Below are 23,294 nucleotides of genomic sequence, written 5' to 3'. Positions count from 1 at the left end.
TGAGTGGTTGTTATAGGCAATGTCTCCACTTTTTCAAACCCGCAGTTTAGTAAATCTAGCCCCAAGAGTCACGGGAACCGTACACATAACAAGCATAAATCACAGCTTATGGTTGGCATTGTATCTATACAGGGATATGTAGGATGTGCCTGACCAACACAGGAAGAACTTTTCTCATGAACACAGATGTTGTTATGGAAGCCATGACTATGGAGCAAAGGATGCATCGTATACATAGCAATGACAGGCCCATACATCACTCTGTAACCATCCCATCTCTGGAGCTTATGAAGTTAAACAGAAGGATTACCTCAATTAATATGAGGACATGTGTTTTGATGAAGCAAAATAGGAAGTGGCAAAAGAACCTGTAGATATTTGAGCCCATGCAACTGTTACAGCTCCATACCTCCCAACAATTATGCGGGACAGTCCCCAAATGGGCCAGAATGTTGGAAGATATGTCCCATTCACTTCAGAGCAGTAGTCAACGGGTTTTCAGTGCACCTGTCACTGGCGCACGGAAATGAAAGGGTATTTTGTGGAGTAGTGAGGAGATGAAGGTGCCGCCTATTGCTACCAGAGTGCTGGACACTCCCCGGGATTGGCCATGCCCCCATTGTGAAATGCCCGCACCCCAAAGATAACACAATCCTGCCTCTTTGGGTACTGTCCCAATTTGAAGACCTCAAATGTTGGGAGATATGCTGCTCAGATGCACCACAGAGACATGGAGGTAGATTTACTAAAGCTTCTAAAAAAGGAAACATGAAGGTGTTGCCCATAGCATCCAATCAGATTCTAGCTAACATTTTCTAGAATGTACTTGATGAATGTTACCTAGAATCTGAATGGTTGCTATGGGCAACTCTTCCCCTTTTGCTTTTTAGAAGCTTTTATAAGCTTTCCCCATGTCTCTGTAGAGCATCTGAGCAGCATATCATTTGCCTCTAGAGTCCTCTCCGTCTAGCTGCATATTAATATATTGATTTAACAACTAGTGAGACTAAATGGAATACACAAACAGTACAGGAACCTGTGTCAGATTACCAAACATGGGATTAGTTTGTTGTATTGTTGGATGTTCTTTTCAGATAGAGCAGAGCTCAGTGAGTGAGACAGTTTTTTTCTGGATTTTACTCAGAGCTTGAAAGTTTTGTTGTGGGAGCCAGTAATTTTTAGTTACTTACCTATGTCTACTTATTTGTCCCTTGGTCCATTGTCGATTTATAGTTCTATGTGTATTGCATGTTTGTATATGTATTGTGCAGGCATCCTTGCCAACAGTTCAAGTATTCCTGGGGACAGTCCTGATCCAACCAGAATTGCCCATTTTGGGTTGAAACTCTGATCTGCCCAATCCCATCCTCAAATGTCCATTTTGAGATGAAACCCCACCAACTTTCGTGTAAGGTTCACATTTTTTTGAAGTCTGTGAATCATGACTGTCCCACCAATACCGGGAAAGTTGGGAGGTATTCTTTCATGAAAGAGGTATGGCCTCACCTAGCATGAGAATGGCATGTGCAGACTGGAGGGTGGAATGAGCAGATCGGGATGTGGTCTAATTTGCCCCAATTTTCTCATCAGGAATAGTGGATGCTATATCAGGTTTTTGTGTTTTATACACCTCAGTTGATCGCTAACAGCACTCTTTATTATGCATATATTACATGTACTTCATACTTGACTACTTTTGGGACATCCCCTCTGGAAGATCCAAATGGCAAGTGAAGGAGGTGCCGTAATGTGAACTGCGGCACAGCGCAGCAGGGGCCATGATCACACATTTAGCAGAGAAATGTGCCAACAAGCCCCGCCTCCTTCCTAATATGGATGTGCACGGGAGGCGGGAGGGGCGCACTGCTCTTACTGGGAACTATGAGAACTGCCCATAATAATGTTGTTAAAGCCCCATGTAATATACTTAACCTGTTAACAACTAAAAAAAAATTCTTAAAAGGAAATACATTATTAGTTAAAAATTGAGCCATAGGTTTTAGGATTACATCATATTTTAATTATAGAGAAAATTGCACAGAATGCCGGTTTTCCACGAAATACATATCTGGCAAATAACATGAGAATAGTGATGCGTGTATTAATATCACACTTTTACTTTAAATGAAACTCAAAGCAAACATTTATATATATATATATATATATATATATATATATATATATATATATATATATATATATATATATAACAGTATACAGTGCATAGTGCATTAGAGAAGTGGCTCATTTAATCAAACTAATTCACTAAGCAGTGATTCAAGCAAAGATATGCAGGGAAAATATTGCTGCCCATAGTATTCAAAGGTGGCTAGTTCAAAGACAATTGCATCTTTGCCAGCCTTTTGAATTTGCAGCATTCATTAGAACATCTGGAATAATGAATAATATGTTGACCTAAAAATACAAGTGAATGTAATATGAGAAAGTGTTCTTAAATGTAAATATAGAAGAATTTGGAGATTTTATGTTAAGTAGCTCAATGCAAAAAGTGATGCTAAACCTATATGATTAAACAATGACTCCTGAAGTGCCATTAAAGGAAACCTAAAATACAATCTGTGAATAGAACCCCCCCCCCCCCTCCCCCAGCATCATAACATACAGTATATAGAAACAAAAAGAACTCTTACGACACAGTAAAAGTCTGGTATAGAAAGAGGAAAAATATTTTGCCATAGGTTATTATGAATGGTATATTTCTATCACCAAAAATACCTTGAGTCATCCAATATATCTGTGAACATCACATATGATTCTAATGTTTAGTATTCTAATTTATAGGTCCTCTAAAAGGGCATCATGAATCACTGTGATTAAGATATACAGTCTGTAAGTAAAATCTATACATGTGTTAATCTATGATAGAGCTAGGTAACCTTGTTGGTGAAAAGGTCATTACTCCTATTAATGCATTTCAATAGTATAAAAATATCACAAAATATTTATATCAAATATACAAAACTTCTCAGATCTCCTAATTTGAAAACACAAACTTCAAAGCAAAGAGTATTTGGATTCTTTTAAAGATTTCCACCTTAGCAGTATGGCACAGCTTGAGATGATCAAGCCTAGTGACATATAAAGAAATACCATGGAGATAACTCCCACACGCAGGGCTAGCACGTATCCCATATCAGGTGTATAATAATAATGATGATAATGCCAATCGTTAGGTGCTTCAGTTGCTTCAGTTGCTTCAGTTGCATTAATAGATATGCACCTGTTGCTGTGTCCATGTTCTTCTTTGTTCACCCAACAGGCCTGTGTCTCCGTATAGAGCTGAAGTGCGTATAGGAGAATACCAATGGCTGCAACTGATGCATTTATGATGTGACTGACAAGGCAGACCTTTATCCTGATAATACTTTCTTTAGTTGCAGTAACGACAGTGATGACTCCAGTCGCAATGAACACGAGACCTCCCCATAAATACACTCCACTGCGTACAACAAGCGATGGAGAAGTAATCTCAGCAGCAGCCAGGGAAGCTCCAAGACTCAGCTGCAGCACTCCAATAAGGATAAGCACTGGGCTCAGGGCCTTGGCAGGGAACTTTTTCTTCTGGGGAGTCACATTAGTCCAGATCTGTCCATTAGTGGTACCGACTCCAGGCACCGCAGCTGTCACCTCACTTGCTGGAAGTACTTTCGTGGTGATGCATATGTCCCCAAGCTGGGCAGTCCTCACAGACATTATTTTTCCTAGATGAAGATAGCGCGTCTCAGTATCATTCAAGTTCTGCACTGTACTGTTGCTCTGCTGTTTCTGCCTGTTCTCCACAGACTGTTGTAAACAGATCAGGAGGAAGGGAAATAGGATGGAGGAGAGGAAGTGCTGTAATAGTCTCACTCTGTACACAGTATCGTTCTGCTAACTCAGCTCTCACAGACATCTGGGGTTTTTGTCAGAGGACAATTTATACAAAACAGCCGGATGGAGAGTCAGCAAATACAATATATGTATTGTCTATGAATAATGTTAGAACTGCCATCATTATTCAGATAATAATGTTATATCCAGGCACAATGGTATAAATTCTAATGGAACTTTAAAACTATATTAAGTAGAGTTTTATCCCAGGCAAACTACTGCAGTTTGTAACTATATATTAACTGCTACTAAAATTAAACTTTGAATACGTTATCCAATAAACTCCACCTATAAATAATAGAATCTGCAGGTATAGACTGTTAATCTGACAACTCTTGACAGACTCCAAGGGGTATATTTACTAAACTACAGGTCTGGATAAGTGGAGATGTTGCCTATAGCATCATTTATCATTTATTTAGTACATTCTACAAAATTACAGCTAGAATCTGATTGGTTGCTACAGACAACATCCCAACTTTTTCAACCCCGTAGTTTAGTAAATCTAGCCCCAAGTCTGTCAGACTCCAAGCCCTATCTTTAACAGTGCCTGTGCCGTGGGGCAGTCCCAAAAAATAAGCTGTGCTTTTTCTCTTCTGGTGATGCAGGACATATCGGCACAGGTTCCGGGAGTGCATGAATGTCCTGAGAGGCAGACATCATTAGATAGCCATCCATGCAATGTCTTTGTGTCTATTAGCCTCTTAGAGACATGATGACTCTAAGGAAAAGTACTATACTGAAACGCTGGAATGGATTAAATACACTCTTTTGATACAAACTACAATTTGTCTTAAATCTATGAGTGCCACCTCACCTGGAATCTATATATATATATATATATATATATATATATATATATATATATATATATATATGATAATATAAAGCAATAAACAATGGCACTCACAAAAATATATATTATAAAAAAGACAGAAATACAAAGAGGTCAGAACACTAGTGTGTGTTAGTGATAGCCCATCACCATATGTATACACACCAGGAAAATAGAATATTGCTTATCTGTATAGATTTTTCTTGCTCAGAGACAGGAAAACAGCTTATCTGTATAATTGCTTCTCAGTGATGTGTAACCAGCTTTTTTGTCATCAGAGTCTCTCTCAGAAAAACAGCATAATCAGCACATCTGTATGTCTGCAAATTATATAAAATGCGCACTCACAATGAATAGATATAAAATAAGCTTTTCTGTAATACAGTAGTACAGGTTACACTGGACTCTGTTATACCCACCCCTCAGGTGCACACAGGGACTTCCCACAGTGTCTCCACACAGAAAACTCAATGGTAAGTGTCCAATAGATATAGCCCAGGGCATGAAGGTACAGTTCAGTACAATTGGCCTCAACGCGTTTCGTCTAATGACTTCTTCAGGAGGATTGAAAAACACTTTCTTACACTGCAGGAGTGTTTTTGTATTATGCGGCGGCCATTTTGCGTATGCGTACTGTGCGAACTCTATTGCGCATGCGCGGCCGAGCCGCGATCTTACAACAAGAAGGGATTTCACTTATCACCTCTTTATCTCTATAAGCTCTTCGGTGTAAACACATATTAGGTTGCCGATCACTGGGGGCACTAAAAGCAATACAATTAAATATAGTTTTTGTTCAAGTGGACTTTTTAGTATATTACACATACAATACTGTTGTGAGCGCCATTGTTTATTGCTTTATATTATCATTTTATTGTGCTTTGGTTCTGTTATAAACAAGGCAGCACTATCAGATTGTAACTTTCAGCATTGATAATGTAGAATTTATGAAAGAATGGGACCAAGTCCTACATAATTGCTCTGTTAATTTAATGAAACTTATTATTCATGAAAAGAAAAAGCTGTTTCATCAGGTTGAGGAAGAAATTAAGACTAAAGATTCATTGTTAGAACCCTACAGGGATAAAGAGGACTATCTTATAAATGAGCAGGTCCTTAACAAAAAACTTGAGAGAATAGAAACGGAAGTAATTAGGACCAAAGCAAAAAAAAAAAAATCATGAGAGACAAACAGGACTATGATACTAAATATATTAAGCAGTGGAAAAGAAACACTACACAATACACTAGTATTAATGTTTCATACCCTGAAAGTGCCCCTAAGCCTGATACTAATTGGAAAACAATCCACCATGGACATAAAGGACCACGGTCCAGTCCACAAACTAACAAATACCCCCCTACGGAACACTTGTCATTAAGAAATAGATTTGTGACATTGGATAGAGTAGATGCTAGCGATAGTGACGATTTTCTATCCCCGGTTCAAATGTTACAAGAAAGGGAGGGCAACAAGAGGCTTGTGAATGAAAATATAAAAATAGCCTCGCCAATGAAACGCAGGCACATGGAAAAAGGGGAAAACGAGGGGGCATTCAGAAAGTTAAGCAGAACGTACACCACATCAACAATGGAACGTTAAAAGTAAATGGATCTTTAACCTGTCTAAACACCATTTGAACACATAAGAATTCTCATTACTTAGTAAGGGCCTCTGCTTTGCCCCCACAAAAAAGCCAAATAAATTCCAAATGTTCATAGACATTAACAAGTTCACCAGAAAGTTGACGCTTAAGAGGCATTTTGCCAGAAAAGAAACAGCTATCATTTCCAATTATGACAGTGCATCAAAATCAGAAGCAGTCATATCGATTTGTTTCAGGAACTACTGGTTAAGGATTTATGCCAGACTAATTATGAAAGTCCTACAAATCCTAATTTATCTAAACAAGAAGCTTTAGCTATGGAAACCCTAATAAATTACAAATAACTAATCATTAAAGAAGCAGATAATGGTGGTGGTGTTGTATTATTGGATAGGTCAGCCTATATAGAGGAAGCAGAGAGGCTTTTAAATGATGAAATATCATAAATTAAATGACAGAAGGATCCCACCATTGAATTTGTATCCATTTTGAGAGACACCCTCTTAAAAGGTCTACGTAAACAAATATTAACCAAAGATGAATACCAATACCTCCTTGTCTTGAACCCCATTATCCCTATCTTCAATTATCTCCTGAAGATTCACAAAACACTGAATAAATCTCCGGGGAGACCTATTGTTGCTGGTATAGACTCCTTGACATCTCATTCTTAAGAATATGTCAATATATTCCTCAGCAAATACGTAACCAAGTTAGAGTCTTATCTGAAGCACACGACCAGCATGTTAAATATTTTTGAAGGTTTTAAATGGAGTTCTAACTATACATGGCTCACCATAGATGTGCAATCCCTCTACACAGCGATAGAACATACTACAGGCATTAGTGCTGTAGAGAATTTTTCGATCCTGATCCCGATCCTAATTTGTCCCAAGATTGTAAGGATTTTATATGCAAACTGATCGATTTTACTCTCACTCATAATTATTTTAAGTTTTTAGATGCCATTTTACCTCCAGGTGTGCGGAACAGCGATGGGGACAATTTTTGCACCGAGATTCGCAAATATTTTAATGGGGAGTTGGGAACAACCATATATCTATAATCCAAACCCCTTTTCTAAGTGTATTAAAATCTATAAAAGGTATATAGATGATATACTAATGGTCTGGGAAGGAGATGATGAATCTATCGATTCATTTCTGACATACATTGGAAGCAACAACTATAATCTTAAATTTACTGCAACTCGCAGCAATATTAGTATTGAATTCCTGGACCTAGTCTTAGCGGGATCTAATAATAAAGTACAATTTCAGAATTCTATTAAGACAGTTGATACTAATAGTTACCTCCATTTTAAGAGTGGTCATGTCAAGAAATGGAAATCGAATATCCCTTTCTCACAGATTTCCAGAATCAAGAGGAACTGTGTAAAGACCAACTCTCCTTGTATACACAACCGTTTCAAAACAGGGGTTATCCAGAAGAATTACTACCAGAGGCCCTAGCCAAAATTGAAGGGGTGACAAGATCTGATTTAATGCAATAGAGAAACTAAGAAGGGTTATGTTCCATTTATCACAAACTATAACGCCTGTGAACATAGAATCAGGTCCACACTATCTAAACACTGGGATGTTCTAAGGATGGACCCCATCCTTAGAACATCCCATCCCGCACTCACAATGAATAGATATAAAATAAGCTTATCTGTAATACAGTAGTACAGGTTATATATATATATATATATATATATATATATATATATATATATATATATCTATCTATCTATCTATATATATATATAGATAGATCTATATATATATATATAGATAGATATATATATATATATATATATATATATATATATATATATATTAGAGATGCTCACTGACCCCCGTGTTTTGGTTTTGGTTTTGTTTGTGGATCTGGATTACCGTCGTGTTTTGGTTTTGGTTTTGGTTTTGCCAAACCGTGATTGCGTGTTTTGGTTTGGTTTTGTTTGGTTTTGTTTTGCTATTTTGTTTAAAAATCAATGTTTTTGGGCCTAAAATAACCAAATTTAGTGCTCCAGCTGTTTCTTGGATTAGTAATGTAATTGTAAAGCTAATAAATTATCCAAAAAACAGTTTAATTCCTGGTAGGCCTTCATTAATTCTACACACAGACCAGATTGTCTTCCTCTCCATCTATGAATATTGGCAATGCAGCCATCGTCTTTGGATGTATATTACACCCTACACTTATACTTAAATATGTAAAGAAATGGACAAAGTCAGTTTGGTTTCTGTCTCTCTAGGCCCCCCTCCAGTTGTAGAAAATACAAAAAATTCAGCCGTTATAGACTGTACAATATTAATAGAAATGGACAAAGGCAGTTTGATTTCTGTCTCTCTAGGCCCCCCTCCACTTGTATAAAATACCAAAAAATGCAGCCGTTATAGAATGTACAATATTAATTGAAATGGAGAAAGCCAGTTTGGTTTCTGTCTCTCTAGGCCCCCCTCCACTTGTATAAAATACCAAAAAATTCAGCCGTTATAGACTGTACAATATTAGTTGAAATGGAGTAAGCCAGTTTGGTTTCTGTCTCTCTAGGCCCCTCTCCAATTGTATAAAATACCAGAAAATTCAGCCATTATAGACTGTACAATATTAATTGAAATGGAGAAAGCCAGTTTGATTTCTGTCTCTCTAGGCCCCCCTCCACTTGTATAAAATACCAAAAAATGCAGCCGTTATAGAATGTACAATATTAATTGAAATGGAGAAAGCCAGTTTGGTTTCTGTCTCTCTAGGCCCCCCTCCACTTGTAAAAAATACAAAAAAATTCAGCCGTTATAGACTGTACAATATTAGTTGAAATGGAGAAAGTCAGTTTGGTTTCTGTCTCTCTAGGCCCCCCTCCAATTGTATAAAATAGCAAAAAATTCAGCCGTTATAGACTGTACAATATTAAGAGAAATGGACAAAGCCAGTTTGGGGTCACTCTGTGTATGACACCCTACCCTTAAGGAGAGATTGCCCAAACAGCAGCCTTTCAAGACGGTACGTGATATGGAAATGCCCCAAGTCCCTTTCCTCTTTTGGAGTAGATTGCACTCTACACTTACATAGAAAGTTTTAAAAAGATGTTTTCTTCATCATCTTCAGCTTCATCCTCACCCTCATCAGTGTGTACGTCATCATCACAGACTATCAATTCATCGCCGCTTGAATCCACCATTAGAGAACAGTCAGTGCTTGGATGTCTTGGATGGTGAAGGCCTTCCTCGTGGAAGATGTAGTCCATTTTTATAAACATCATTTTCTCCACATTTTTGGGAAGTAACCTTCTACGGCGATCACTGACTAAGTTCCCTGCTGTGCTGAACACTCGTTCAGAGTACACACTGGAGGGTGGGCAGCTTAGGTATTGCAAAGCAAGTTTGTACATGGGTTTCCAAATGGCCTGCTTTTCTTCCCAGTAAGGAAAGGGACTGTCTGACATTTCCATATCAATTACCTCTTGAAAATAATCCACCACCAGCATGTTAATACTCATATTGGATGGAGTTATGGGCAAGGTCACAGATTTTTTTGAAAAATCCTTCAAACCAGCCCAGATGTTAAACTGTTCTGGTCTGCCCTCTGCGTCCTCCCTGCTTATTTTTTGAAAATTAAATTTTTTACGAGCAGCAGCTGCTTGAGAAACTGAAGGAGGACACGTCGTCAAGCCAAGGCCCAGTTCAGCGGACAACTTGTTGAGCAATAGATCCTTGCAAAAGTTCACATCTCGTTCATTTTGAAGCAAAGACTTAAACCTTGGATCAAGCACAGTGGCCAAAACGTACTGATCCAAGCTCAAGATCTTAATAACTCGAGGATCATTGTGAAGCGAAATTGCTTGCTTTCATCTCCTCCTTCAGTTTCTCAAGCTGCTTTTCCAATAGTCTAATTAAAGGAATGACTTGGCTCAAACTAGCAGAATCTGCACTCACTTCACACGTCACAACTTCAAATGGTTTCAGCACCTTGCACAGCACTGAAAGGATTCCCCACTGTGCAAGAGTGAAATACATGCCCCCTCCTTTCCCAATGTCATGGCTTGTGCAATACGAATGGATGGCTTTGCGCTGTTCCTGCATCCTCTGCAGCATGTACAGGGTGGAATTCCACCTAGTTACCACCTCTTGCTTAAGTTGGTGGCAGGGCAAGTTAAACTGCTCTTGGAGCTGCTGCAATCTCCTACATGCTGTGGCCGAATGCCTGAAATGGTCTGAAATCTTACGGGCCACTGAAAGCATCTCCTGCACCTCACGGTTATTTCATAGGAACTCTGCACCACCAAGTTGATGTTGTGAGCAAAACAGGGAATGTGCTGGAAATCACCCAGTTGTAATGCTCGCACTATATTGTTGGCGTTATCAGAAATGACATATCCTGGGGAAATTCCAAGTGGTATAAGCCATGTATCAATCACATCTCTTAGTTTGCATAACAAATTGTCAGCTGAATGCCTGTTAGTGAAGCCGGTGATACAAAGAGTGGCCTGCCTGTGACCAATGTTATGTAGTGGTGTACATGCTGCTGCTGTTCCTGCTGGTGAAGGTGAGTGACCAACCCAGTGGGCTGTCACAGTCATATAGTCTTTGGTTTGACCACTTCCACTTGTCCACATATCTGTGGTTAAGTGGACAGTATGCAGAATGGCATTTTTCAGCGCAATCTATACATTTGTACACACTTTTTGGTATAGTTGTGGAATAGCTTTACGGGAAAAATGGTGTCGCGAAGGAATTCTGTAATGCGGACACAAAACCTCAATTAACTGTGAAAAACCAGCTGCGTTTATTGTGGATATTGGACGCAGATCTAACACTAACATGGCAGCCATGGCGTCTGTCATTCGCTTGGCGACTGGGTGACTGCTGTCATATTTGCTTCCCCTAGCAAATGATTGTTTCACAGTTAATTGTTGAAATGTAGGACTGCTCTTTTTCTTGCCCTTCCTCTGGGCTAACGATTCACCCCCAGGAGCAGCAACAGCAGCAGCAGCAGTGGGACTAACGCTTTCTTCAGAGGAATCAATAATAGTGCAGGAGTCATCCAGCCTTAATAAGTGGGATGCAAGGCTAACTCCGAGCGCTACTGAGAATATTGATGAGGATGGTGTGGTGGGTGTATTTTGTAGCCGTCGGGATGTCGGTGACTGGAGGGTCCTAGCTGATGATGGAGTGCTTGTAATTTTTTGGGAAGAACTTTCAGCTTTTCCCAACACTTTGCCATGAACTCTCGTCAAATGGCGTAACATAGACGAGGTTCCAAGATGGTTAAGGTCCCTCCCTCGACTGACTGTGGCTTGACATACACTACAAATGGCTATACAGTTGTTGTCTGGATTGGGGTAGAAATAATTCCACACATAAGAAGTGGATTTTCTTGTTTTATGGCCTGGCATGACAATGGCCTTTTTCTTGTCACGTGCCAGAACTGCTGCCACTGGTGCAGGACTGACACAAACAACCTCATCCTCATCAACATCCTCATTAGCACCCTCGTCGCCTACACAAATCTCCCCCTCATCCTCTTCTATTTCCAAAGTGGCATCCTCAATTTGTGTATCACCGGCTACACTCGGGCTGTTCAGGCACACATCAGCAGAATGCTCACGATTAGACATCCCACTGTTGGATGGACGCTCCACAGGGATTGGTGTCATTTGTGATTCAGAGCAAACATTATCCTCTACTGCCTTACTGTTATCTTGCAGCTCGGCTTTGACGTGTAACAGTAGTTGTGCACCACTTGTAGGCTCGGTAACATTTTTTGATCTGCCACTAATAGACAAAGGTGAAGGCCTCATTCTCTCTTTGCCACTGCCTGTGTAGAATGGCATGTTGGCAATTTTTTTTTATCGGCACTTAACTTTTCCTCAGTTACACTTTTTCGTTTCAACACAGTAAATTTTTTTGGGGTGTGTGTTTTTTTGACTGATTTCAAAAGACTGTGTACTTTGACATCGCCTTTCCCAGATGACGTACTGGGAACACTACCATCAGGACTGGTGACAGTACCTGGTTGCTGATTCTGCTCATATGTGGACTGCTTTGAATCTATTATGAGCCCAAAGCACTTGTAGTGCTACAAATTGTTTTAGATACTGCTGACAAATATGAATTTTGACAGCCAGAAAAATTAATGCAAAAGAATGGGGGACACCCCAAAAGCACTTGGTAGTGCTATATATAATTTTTTAAGACTGCTGACAAACAGGACTTTTGACAGCCAGAAATATTAATGCAAAAGAATGGGGGACACCCCAAAAGCACTCGGAGTGCTAAAAATTATTTTTGGAGACTGCTGACAAACAGGACTTTTGACAGCCAGAAATATTAATGCAAAAGAATGGGGGATACCCCAAGAGCACTTGGGGTGCTAATAATTGTTTTTTTGCCACTGCTGCAAAATAGGACTTTTTTGACAGCCAGATAAATTTCTGCAAAAGAATGGGGAACACCCCAAAAACAAATGGGAGTGCCAGAAACTGAACAAAAACCCTCCTCTCTTCTCTTACTGCTGTAACAACTGATTACAATGGTATTGAATACAATCAATCACTGTCCCTGCGCTGATATAGCCAGTGTGACCTAACCCTACTCTCTGCCTCTGTCAAATGGCGATGGATTGCTGTGGAGGCTGGTATTTATGCTTTTCAAATCTCGCGAGAACCGAGCTCAGAAAAACGAATACGTCACGATGACGTTTTACCTCGATTTCGAATCCAAATGGGCAAGAGAGTACTGAGCGTGCTCGGCTCGGTACTCGGATACCCTAAATTCGGTAGGATTCGGATCTCGGAGCCCGCCCATCTCTAATATATATATATATATATATATATATATATATATATTTATTTTTTTTAAAATTGCAGGATATAGCATATGGATATATTGCAGGATATTGTATATAATACATAGATATATCTTAGACAATGCAGAGTGCGCAGGGAAGCGTGACTAGGTGACTAGTAGCCAGGTATGTTTTCTGTAGTGTAGAGTAGGGGGTCCGGAGAGGTGTGTGCCCTCTTACACGGGCTTGGAGGCTTTTAAAAGGCTCCAAAGCCTGCGCTTTTCCCGGCCCCCTATAGAGCTGCATTGTGCAGCTCTCAGATATGAACTGGCAGGAACCCGGTTCACATCTTTGACTGAGCATGCGCCAATCGGAGGATGTGGCGGCCATTCATGGGAATGCCTCCATGGCCATTCACACTGCCCTGCAATGACATCATCCCTGGGGGCGCGGTCAGGACTGATAGCTCCTTTACACCTTCTAAATATAAAAGTTATATATAATTAACATAGAAAAGATATCGATACAAAACTCAACATCTGTCAGATTTTCCTGAATACAAAACGCTGCTCTCTAGTGTAAATACATAAAAACAGGGACATGGTGTAAGAATTTTTTTTTTTTTTTTAAAAATGCATTTGCACTGGGTGCTTATCTTTCCGGTTAGCAAATTACCCACACAGTCCTTGCTAGCTAGCACCAAACAAAAGAAACCATATACAGCATATGCAGGATCTTGACCCAACCCAAAAATCTATGCATAGACCCTAAAGCACAGGCAGCATTACCTGTCACACAAACAATGGCTGCACTTTCTTTATATTAGTTTGTAAACTTATAGAACTCAGTATATGTTTTGTGGGCTCGGAGGGGTAGCTTGTTTTGTTAATGACCCCAGGTGCATAATGCCAGTGGTTAGCACAATTTTTCTAATTTTCTAATTAGAAGGTTATTTCAGGGAGGATAAAGAGGGAAAAAAGAGAAAAACCTGACTAGAAATAACACTTTATTTTTTTGTGTGCAAATTTGCTTGTGTCCAACAAGCGCAATGACCCCTTTTGGGCGTTGGGCATCCATTTTTCATCAAAGTCCTGCCAACTTACACCGTATCCCTTATCTAATGTAATCCTTGGTAGTATTCATCTAAAATACTGCTCATTTAAGTCTCAAATTAGTCATGAGAGTAAGCATACCGCCCAACATGGGAAACCAGGACAAACCCCGCCCCGATCCGCTCCAACATGACTGCTCTGTCAATGCTCTGCCCACTGCTTTGTAAGCTCCACCCCTTTATAGGTCCGCAAATTGTGACAGGAGGAATGCAGTAAGGGCCCAGTGACACAGGGGGATATGCTGAGAGACCCCCACTCAGTGTACCATGTAAGTTATTGGGAGACCCTGTTCCCCTTCCCCACCCTGAGGATCTCTCTGTCTAAGCTCTGCATTAGGTGATGTGACAGCAATAACACTATAGTGTAACAAGGGAACAGCATTTTTTGTTCACTTCCATGTTCCACTGAGTAAACATATCAGCGATAGATAAACCTGGACTAAGCCCACTAAAATAGGGGGACTGCAAGATTTGGGTTTATATATTTTAACCAGATCAGACCCAAGGACCCCTGGAACCCAGGATACACTGTACACTGAGAAGCCAGCTACTTTACTTCCTATCTACGTAGATCTGGCTGGCAGCCGTGACATGGTTTTGTACAACAGACCTGATTTTTGATGGGCTTTCCTCCTTTTGGGGGGCTATTCTGGCAGCATAGTGTATGATTTGATTGTCCGTCAACGGGATCAAAGTCCTGTGTGTATACAAGTTCTGTGCCTCGAAGTGAAGAATTATTTTTATTGTTAAATTAGCCCAAGCTGGACTCGCCTTTTAGTGGAACTACCAATCTATGACTTTGGCGCAAAGGCGCAGGAAACGCACCCATTTTTATCAGGGCTTATAGCATTATGCAACAACCACAAAAATACTGGGACCCACAACAAACAATCACATTTAATTCCACTAGTCAGCCTTACACCAAACTGACCAAGGCTCATATCTGACTGGTTGATATGGGTTAAATCACATGTTCATCAGGTACACAATCATATATATGGTATTCCTACTTAGATAATGAAACACTACACCATATTTCATACTCACATACCAGTCAGTTCATCCATTGTTCTCATAACTCTGTGACCTCTCACCACAAGATGGCCACTCTCACAAGATGGCTGCTCTCACCACAAGATGGCTGCTCTCACCACAAGATAGTTGCTCTCACACATACACTATACAACCTTCATCTGCTTCACCACTTTAGATATGAAGCTTCAGATTGTGAGGGAGATTTGGCTTCTCTTACGTTGGCAGTATAGCACTCTTCCTATTAGCTTCATTGACACTACACAGAGCAGTGTATTCATTCACAGAAATTACATCACTGGGTTCTTGCACAACTCCAGGGTCCTAGACAAGGGCCACCCAGTGTGCTGCCAACTTAGAGGAGAAGAGTTATTCTCTAACATAAAGTTTAACATTTAATATTTTCCCTAAATGCACTGCAGTTACCTGCCCAGTGAGATATCACACTCATATGCTTCAATTGCTTAATACAGCCCATTGTGATTCCTGTCAAGCAGTTAGCAGGATTAATAGTTGGAAGAAATTATTGATTTGCTAAATTTGAGATAAATGTATTAAAATGCAGCTTATCTGCCTTCACAGAAGCTTGAGTTGGAGCCATGGGTCCATACAGGACTAAATTGGTGCCGCAACCGAAGTTCACGTATGATAACAAGGGACATGCTGCAGAAACTCTCGTAAGTGCCACATGATTAACATGATTGACAGATTAAGAGTGTGGCCACACCCACATTGGTGTGGTCTGAGCAGAACAGGATATGACCTAATCTGTATTCCGTTTGTCTTTATTCACGGTTTTTATATTGTACAATGCTGGAAGGTTTGGAGAAAAGCAGTGCCGAGCCTATAACATTACAGGTCATGATCTGATCTGTGCTCCTTTCTCCAACACTCAGTGCCCATAGAGTCATTTGGATTCTACTATGACTGTATATAACATAAAGCATATTTTCTCCATTTACAGTCATCCTGGTGAGTACAGGTGCGTTCTACCACCCATAATGAGCGCGGAAGAACAAGACCGCATCATGACCGCGGCACTGGTGTCCTACAAAGGACAAAATGAAATAGCTAAGCCATATATAGGAGTGGTGAAGGTGGACCCCACTGTAAGTATCCATTCTCAAATGAATGCAGATATATTTGACATAGGGTCACTGTGATAATAAGAGATAATGAACATTATACAGTAGCATTCTACTATATATATGTCACTGGAGACAATATGAAAATTAGCCACTCCTATTCAGGAAAATGGACTCCTGGCAAATTCCTTTGACATGGATTCATTGAATCTGCCTTTCCTCACTTGATTTTTAGAACATGGCACACGTTTGTGCCGGACATAATATATACCTATAGAGATTTGTATGCTGAGTAGAAAATCTGGTCCTGCACTGATGAGCCCTAATAATGGAGGAAGACCACACCCTACTGCTTTTTTTATGCATCTCATCTCATTTTCATATTGTCCATAGAGATTAGTTTAAAACTCTCACTAACCCTATCATTGTTCCAGTAAGACGGCCTCCATAGCCTTTCACATGCTGTCCGTTCTAAGCAGTCCGTTCTCCTTTGTAGTATTTGCTACTTCTTATATGTTTAAAATGATTATCTTTATATATTGTTAACATATTATACAGCACTTTGCAGGTCATGTTTCATTTACATTAACCTCCTGTCACAAAGATCTACTTTCCTTTTAAATTCCTCAAACTTTGGAATTGTTGGGATTCTGCATGATGGCTTGTTTGTAGATATGTTAGGAAATGGGAGGAGCTTCAGTTATATGTTAAGAGGTGGAGAGGGAATACGCTACTATGGAGCTGCAATAGAAGGTGTGGCTAAAATAAACTGGTGTGAAAGATATCGTTCTTTGTCACTCGCTTAAATTGCTATTTATCAAACATATCCAAACTTTCCAACTTTTCATCGTTGGCTTCAGGAAGATCCCAGGGGAGTTGGGCGTGCAGGGGCGGGGCTTGATGGATTGCATCATTTTGATCCCGCCCCCTAAATGATTGTCACAATTTTCGCCAATTACAGCAGGGGGTGGGGCTAAGATGACACGATATTTGCTTCATTAAGCCCCCACCCAACTTATCTATTGCGGGGAGGACCTCCCGGTAGGTTGCCCTGCTCTCCCGGGAGGTCTCCCAGAAATGCGGGAGTCTCCCGGACATTCCAGGAGAATAGGCAACTATGCGTTAAAGAAAAGCAGCTAATGAATCTCTACAGACTGAAGTGTCTTTTACATTTCTGTCTCCATTACTGAAGTCATGTGGTCTTACCTGTCAGTCTTTGATTAAATCTTCGGCTCCATGAAAATGGCCACCTCCATAGGCATCAATACATGAACACAATTTCTGAACTGTTTCATCATGTCACAGATGGCGAAGCCAACCACGTCTTGTACTGGCTCAGCATCAGGGAGAATGCCAGACTCTTCAGGGAGTGAGGGAGATCACCCCAATTTCAGGGAGTCTCCCTGACATTCAGGGAGAGTTGGCAAGTATGAACATATCTCATCCGTGTCACAGCGACTAAGTCCAGCGTTACAGCAATACCTACTGCTTCTCTGCTTCCCTCCTCTCTTCCTCCATCAGACCTGCTCACAATACATGAAGCACCTCTCCTGCATCTGGCCCTGGATCCTTTCTCAGGCAGCAACCTGTCACAAAACATTGCTGAACTGTCTGACAGTTTTCCATTCTCTCATTAAAAAACACAGAAACAACCCCTCCCCCACAACACACAGAATTAAACAAAAAGTTAATTGCTCCAAAATAAATGGTAATAAAAGTACTAACATTTTACTTTGTCAAGAACTACTGCTCATGGAATAATATTAATTACCATGGACTGTCATTACATAGGGTTTTCATACCAAAGCATGTTGCTAATCAAATTATAATGTAAAAACCCCAACATGTAGCAGAAATGAAAGAAGAATGGTTAGTTAGAGAAATATATAGCAGAAACCCATTCACTGTCAACGTTTTAGTAAAAAGCAATGTTTTATATATTGTATGAAATATAACTATTTGGAAAATTCCTGCATCAAACCAGAAGAGGGTTCTTTCCCCCATCATGAAGCATTTAATAGTAGTGAGTTTAGAATTCCATCATGTGGTTGTCTGAAGAACTGATGCTTCCTTTTGACTAATGTCTTATATTTTCCAGGTTGCTTTTAGACCACGCACCAATGAAGAGGCTGTGCAGAGAGCCCGCCTGCAAAAAGACATGGATAACACCATAGAGCAGGCACGGAAGGACTGCGCAGCCCGCAAGGAACGCTTCCTGGCCGAGCAGGCGGAGTGGTCACGGGCTGAAAGGGACAGGATTTTAAGCTATGGAGAATTGGCTCTTTTCTAAGGTAGATAACAGCAGGTGTGACAGAGTATTGATGTTTGTGTACAGGTCATCTAATTGTCCTCTCTCACATTTTTCCCATGCCAGAGACCATCGAGAAGAGCAACAGATGGAGATAAAAGAACAACGAGAGGGAAAGAGCCAGTCGAAAAACAACACGGCCCCACCGATAAGTCAGCCACCACCATCCTGGCTGGGGGAATCTAGGGACATGATTGACCTCTTGGAGCAGAGGAAGGTGTCCTTGGAGCCCCAAATGCGCAATAAATGCATGGAGGAGTTTAAATACAAGACGTGGCAGAAAGTGCAGTAAGTGCAACATAGAGAATAGGGGACAACTGAAAAAGTATCAGAGAAGTATCAGAGAAGTATCAGAGAAGTGCAAATACAACTGGACCTTTACTGTAATCATAGAACATAGAAATGTGTTTCCTCATTGCAGTTATCTATCCCATCACGATTCGATGGGACTGTACATGTAGCCTCATTTCAGTTGCAGTGCTAGTATCAGAACATGTAAAGTAGGCTTTGCCTGGGGCCCTCCCGCTATTGTGGAACTACAGATTGCAGAACACTCTGCCAGCCAACATCTAGAGAACCTCATGGTTGTCCTCTCCTGATATAAAGCTACGCATAGCAAGGAGAATAGCATCACAAGACAATAAACATTTATGTAAAAGTAACTAATGTAATTATATGTTGTAGATATGTTTAGTGTTATTTCTTTATTTAATTAATAATATTACTAATATTACTAATAATATTAATTATTATGTTTATTATTATACTTATTGTGGAGTTTGTCTTAAACTATTATCCATTATTATGGGTGACAGCTGCCGACACGGCCGAATTCTTGTGAAACATGGAAACATTTTCCATAGACTATAAAAGAACAGTGCCCCAGTGATCAGATTAGCTGGAAGAAATGGCGGACGTCTGGTTTAGCTTTACCAAGGAATATAGACTGAATGAAGTTCCCTCAACACTTAAAACACTATGAATTGTCATTAATCTTCCTTCTTGTTCCTCTCACTAATTTTAAGTCATTGTTTTAGATCTGGTGTACACTGGCCAGGGTACGAGACGTTTGAGAAGAAAACAGAGGGCAAATTACCACCAATCGGCTGGAAGGTAGACAAGGTCCGAAACAACAACAAACAACAACGTGTGAAGCTGTCCTCTATGGCCAGAGGTGCTGGATGCTTTTAACTTAATTGCACCCAATTAAAGTGCATCACATTAACTTTCATGTGTCTCTTTTTCATTTACACCACCCATCTACTAGGTAGTTGTTATTATCAGTATGAATATTTATTTTTAATTAAGTAATGCATGGCTTTAGGTACATATCAGACAACGGTCTCGTATCTGCTAACACTACACAATTTACAGACCTGTTCTATGTGTTAAACACAACATTTTCTCTATTTCTTACAAGTTAAAGCAGTTGCCCAATATATGACACTACGGGCCTGATTCAGAGTGAGACGTACGACTGCTTGCGTAGCGCATGTTTGCAGTTTTTTACACCGCGCATGCTCAGAAAGTGACGATTTGCAACTGCAGCTATTCAGACCTGTGACTATTTGGCACTTACGCCTGAAGGAGTGACGGAGGAGGGAGAGGGTGTTCTATCGTCAGCAATGTACAGTAAGAATTTAGGTTTTGGAGCACTTCAGACAGGGGAGCCTTATTGTCTAAAAGTATATAGATATAGAAATATACATATTTTAAATAATATATGAAAAATATTGAAAAAATAAAAATGAAAAGATTACAAAGTAGTCTTAATATAAAGATTTTTTTTAAAAATGATTTTCATCTGTTATCACCATGCTCAGAGGGCGATAACAGAACAGGTATTTTGTGATAATTAGGCTACTCCATGCAAATGCAATCTTACCTCCTGCTGGGATAACCGCCAACCATATCAGTATTATCTCTGGAACCCTCTGAAATGAGAAAAGACCCATACGATTTATCAACGGAACACTGTGCTTACCTACCATCCTCAGGCTCAGTTACACTGCGCTGGACATGGCGGTGCCCTTGTTCGTTCACGTCACTTCTGATCTACAGCCACCAGCGCTGCCTATCACATCCAGAAGAGGAGGAAGGAATGGTGTGAAAAGAGGAGAAGTGGAAGACGAGGGGGGAGGACGTGTAGTAGAAGTAGAAGACGAGGAGGGAGAATGTGTAGCACAAAAGGACAGTGCAAGCAACTTTCATTTATTGGAGTGTGCATGACCCTCAACTTTTCTAAGTCTAGAGCCTCTGTACTTTGTATCCATGTTTATATGGCAGTTATAGTTGTTTATTTTACTTGCCCTAGGATATGACCTAAAGGGCATTCTGAGTACAGTCATGTCTCATGCAGAGAGGATGGCAAAGTTGATTTGTATCCCAGGGAACATTAGGAAACTAGAAAGATAAAGCAATGTGTGTAGTACAAGTTGCAGAGGGAACATATAAGTCAAAACATTAAAGTTGCCTGAAGGTAAATATTTTTTTAATTTGTCTTGGATGAATCGGACATGTCTGCAGCAATGCACACTATGCACTGCTGCAGACATGTCCCATGTCTCAACAGTAACGTCCCACCAATCCTTTCAATTCCTCCCTCCATTCCCACTTACCTGTTGCTGATCTGTCATTGGAGGAGAACTGATTACACGTCAGTTCCCCGCTGTGTTCTTCCACTCCCACAGCGTGCCCTGCAGTCTGGAGCAAGGGGAGGTCCCACAGTTGGCAGTCAGTGTGACCAGCCAGCAGGGGGGAGTTAGGTGCCATGGACTCCATGCTCCATGCGGAGAGATTAACTCGTAGCATTGTCTTCTTTCTGGGCAGCAGCAACAACTTGACACCAACCCCCAGTTGCGCCCCCAAAAGCCTGTCACCCTAGGCAGCTTCCTAATGGTAGGCCCGAGCATGAGTCACAACAGACATTTTTATAAGGTTTAAATTCATCACCTTTGTATCTACCAGATCTATTTCTTGCAACATTGCTATATCTGCCCTTAGTTAATTCTCCCCATGTTCCAAGAACATATCTTTAAGCTGAATATACGGTAATATCATAAATATAAATGAAAGAATCTTCTTATAGGGATACATATATGCTTAAATTGAGAGAAAGGCCCTATCTAACAAGCCCATCCTATAGCCACAGCAACAGACCTGAACCCTGAACTAATCTGGAGAGCACAGAGAAATAAAAAAAATAAAAAAACAACAAAATAGAACATAGATTACAAAATCTAACACCCATTTTTAAAAGGAGAACAAAGGGGCATTTAACCCAAAAGCGAATTAGCAGAAGTACAGACTTCCGTTCACTAGCCAAATTAGCGAAGTGAAACTTCTAAACAGGGGAGTAAATGCTCCCAGTAAGCCGCAGAATGGAAATGAAACAATAAAATTTGAAATATAAAATAGGCTTCCAGCATTAGGTGGAACATATAGATTATAAGAAAATATACATAAGGAGTCTTTTGTCACCAATAGTAAAAAAGCATGTTTGGATGCCAGCCTCAGGATGCCCAAGGTCAATAAATTTGGATGAGGGCAACACAAAGGCGAAGATAGGAAATCAAGTCAGAGCAATAAAGACTCCAGCATACAAAAATGTATGAAAACAGTTCTATCATCTGGGATCGGGGTCTGTCTCCGAGGTATTTGCACCTCCTCTCGGAGTAAAGCTTTAGCATTGGCTGCCGTAGTGATCATCCATATCATCCCTGGGTGGTCCTATGCGGTGGATGTGTTTAATAATCAGATTGACTGATCACTCATTAGGAATATAAAGCAAGGATGGCAGACTAGAAATTATAAAAGGGCTGAAGGGTGGGTTCCTTTAGTGTCTATGCAACAATAAGATGCGGTGTAAATAAATATGCATCGCTGCAAACTGCAGCAATGCATATTATGCACCATACCGGGGCTTCTCTGGGAGCCCCGGTGAAAGAACCCCTGTGCTGCGATTAGTTTTTCCTATTTACTGGCAGCTTAGCACTGTCGATGAAAGGAGGAAGTGCTGTGCACAGCACTTCCACTGTAACGGATTCTGCAAAGAGGCTTCAGCAGAATACCATAGGAATAGAAAGGTTATCTTTCTGCACTATGCAAAGCTTCATGCATTGCAGAACTTCACAGTTCCCATAGTGATCTATGGAGACTGAATCACAGGCCTGAAGCTTTATTGATAGACAGACACATATAAGGAGAAGTTGCATGAGTAAAGGTAAGACACTCAACAAAACTTCAAACAGTGTGATGGGGAAATTGGATAGGGGGTTAAGGGAGGCCCCTATTAGCAAAATTGAGAGGGCCTAATGATGTGGCTCCACCTACTGCTGCACACGACTATGCTCACAGAAATTTGGGCAATTGCTCTTTGTTTCCACATTACTACATCATCATCATCATTTATTTATATAGCGCCACTGATTCCGCAGCGCTGTACAGAGAACTCACTCACATCAGTCCCTGCCCCATTGGAACTTACAGTCTAAATTCCCTAACACACACAGACAATTTAATAGCAACCAATTAACCTACCAGTATGTTTTTTTTGGGAGTACTACACAACTCCTCTCTTGCTATAGTGTATGGTCTCATATATTGGAGATTCACCGGGCAGTTGGAGACC

At 40.4% G+C, this 23,294-nt stretch overlaps 1 long non-coding RNA gene across 1 annotated transcript in view; it reads right to left on the bottom strand.

Annotated features, from left to right (window-relative positions):
- Positions 1 to 23,294, bottom strand: part of LOC142109070 (uncharacterized) — a 109,804-nt gene that overhangs the window by 68,739 nt on the left and 17,771 nt on the right. The window lies entirely within an intron of this gene.

This window comes from Mixophyes fleayi, chromosome 12, assembly GCF_038048845.1.
Source record: "Mixophyes fleayi isolate aMixFle1 chromosome 12, aMixFle1.hap1, whole genome shotgun sequence".
In the NCBI taxonomy this organism is placed as follows: domain Eukaryota; kingdom Metazoa; phylum Chordata; class Amphibia; order Anura; family Limnodynastidae; genus Mixophyes; species Mixophyes fleayi.
The sequence above is the reverse complement of the archived record's forward strand: the minus strand, read 5'-3'. Positions and strand labels throughout refer to the sequence as shown.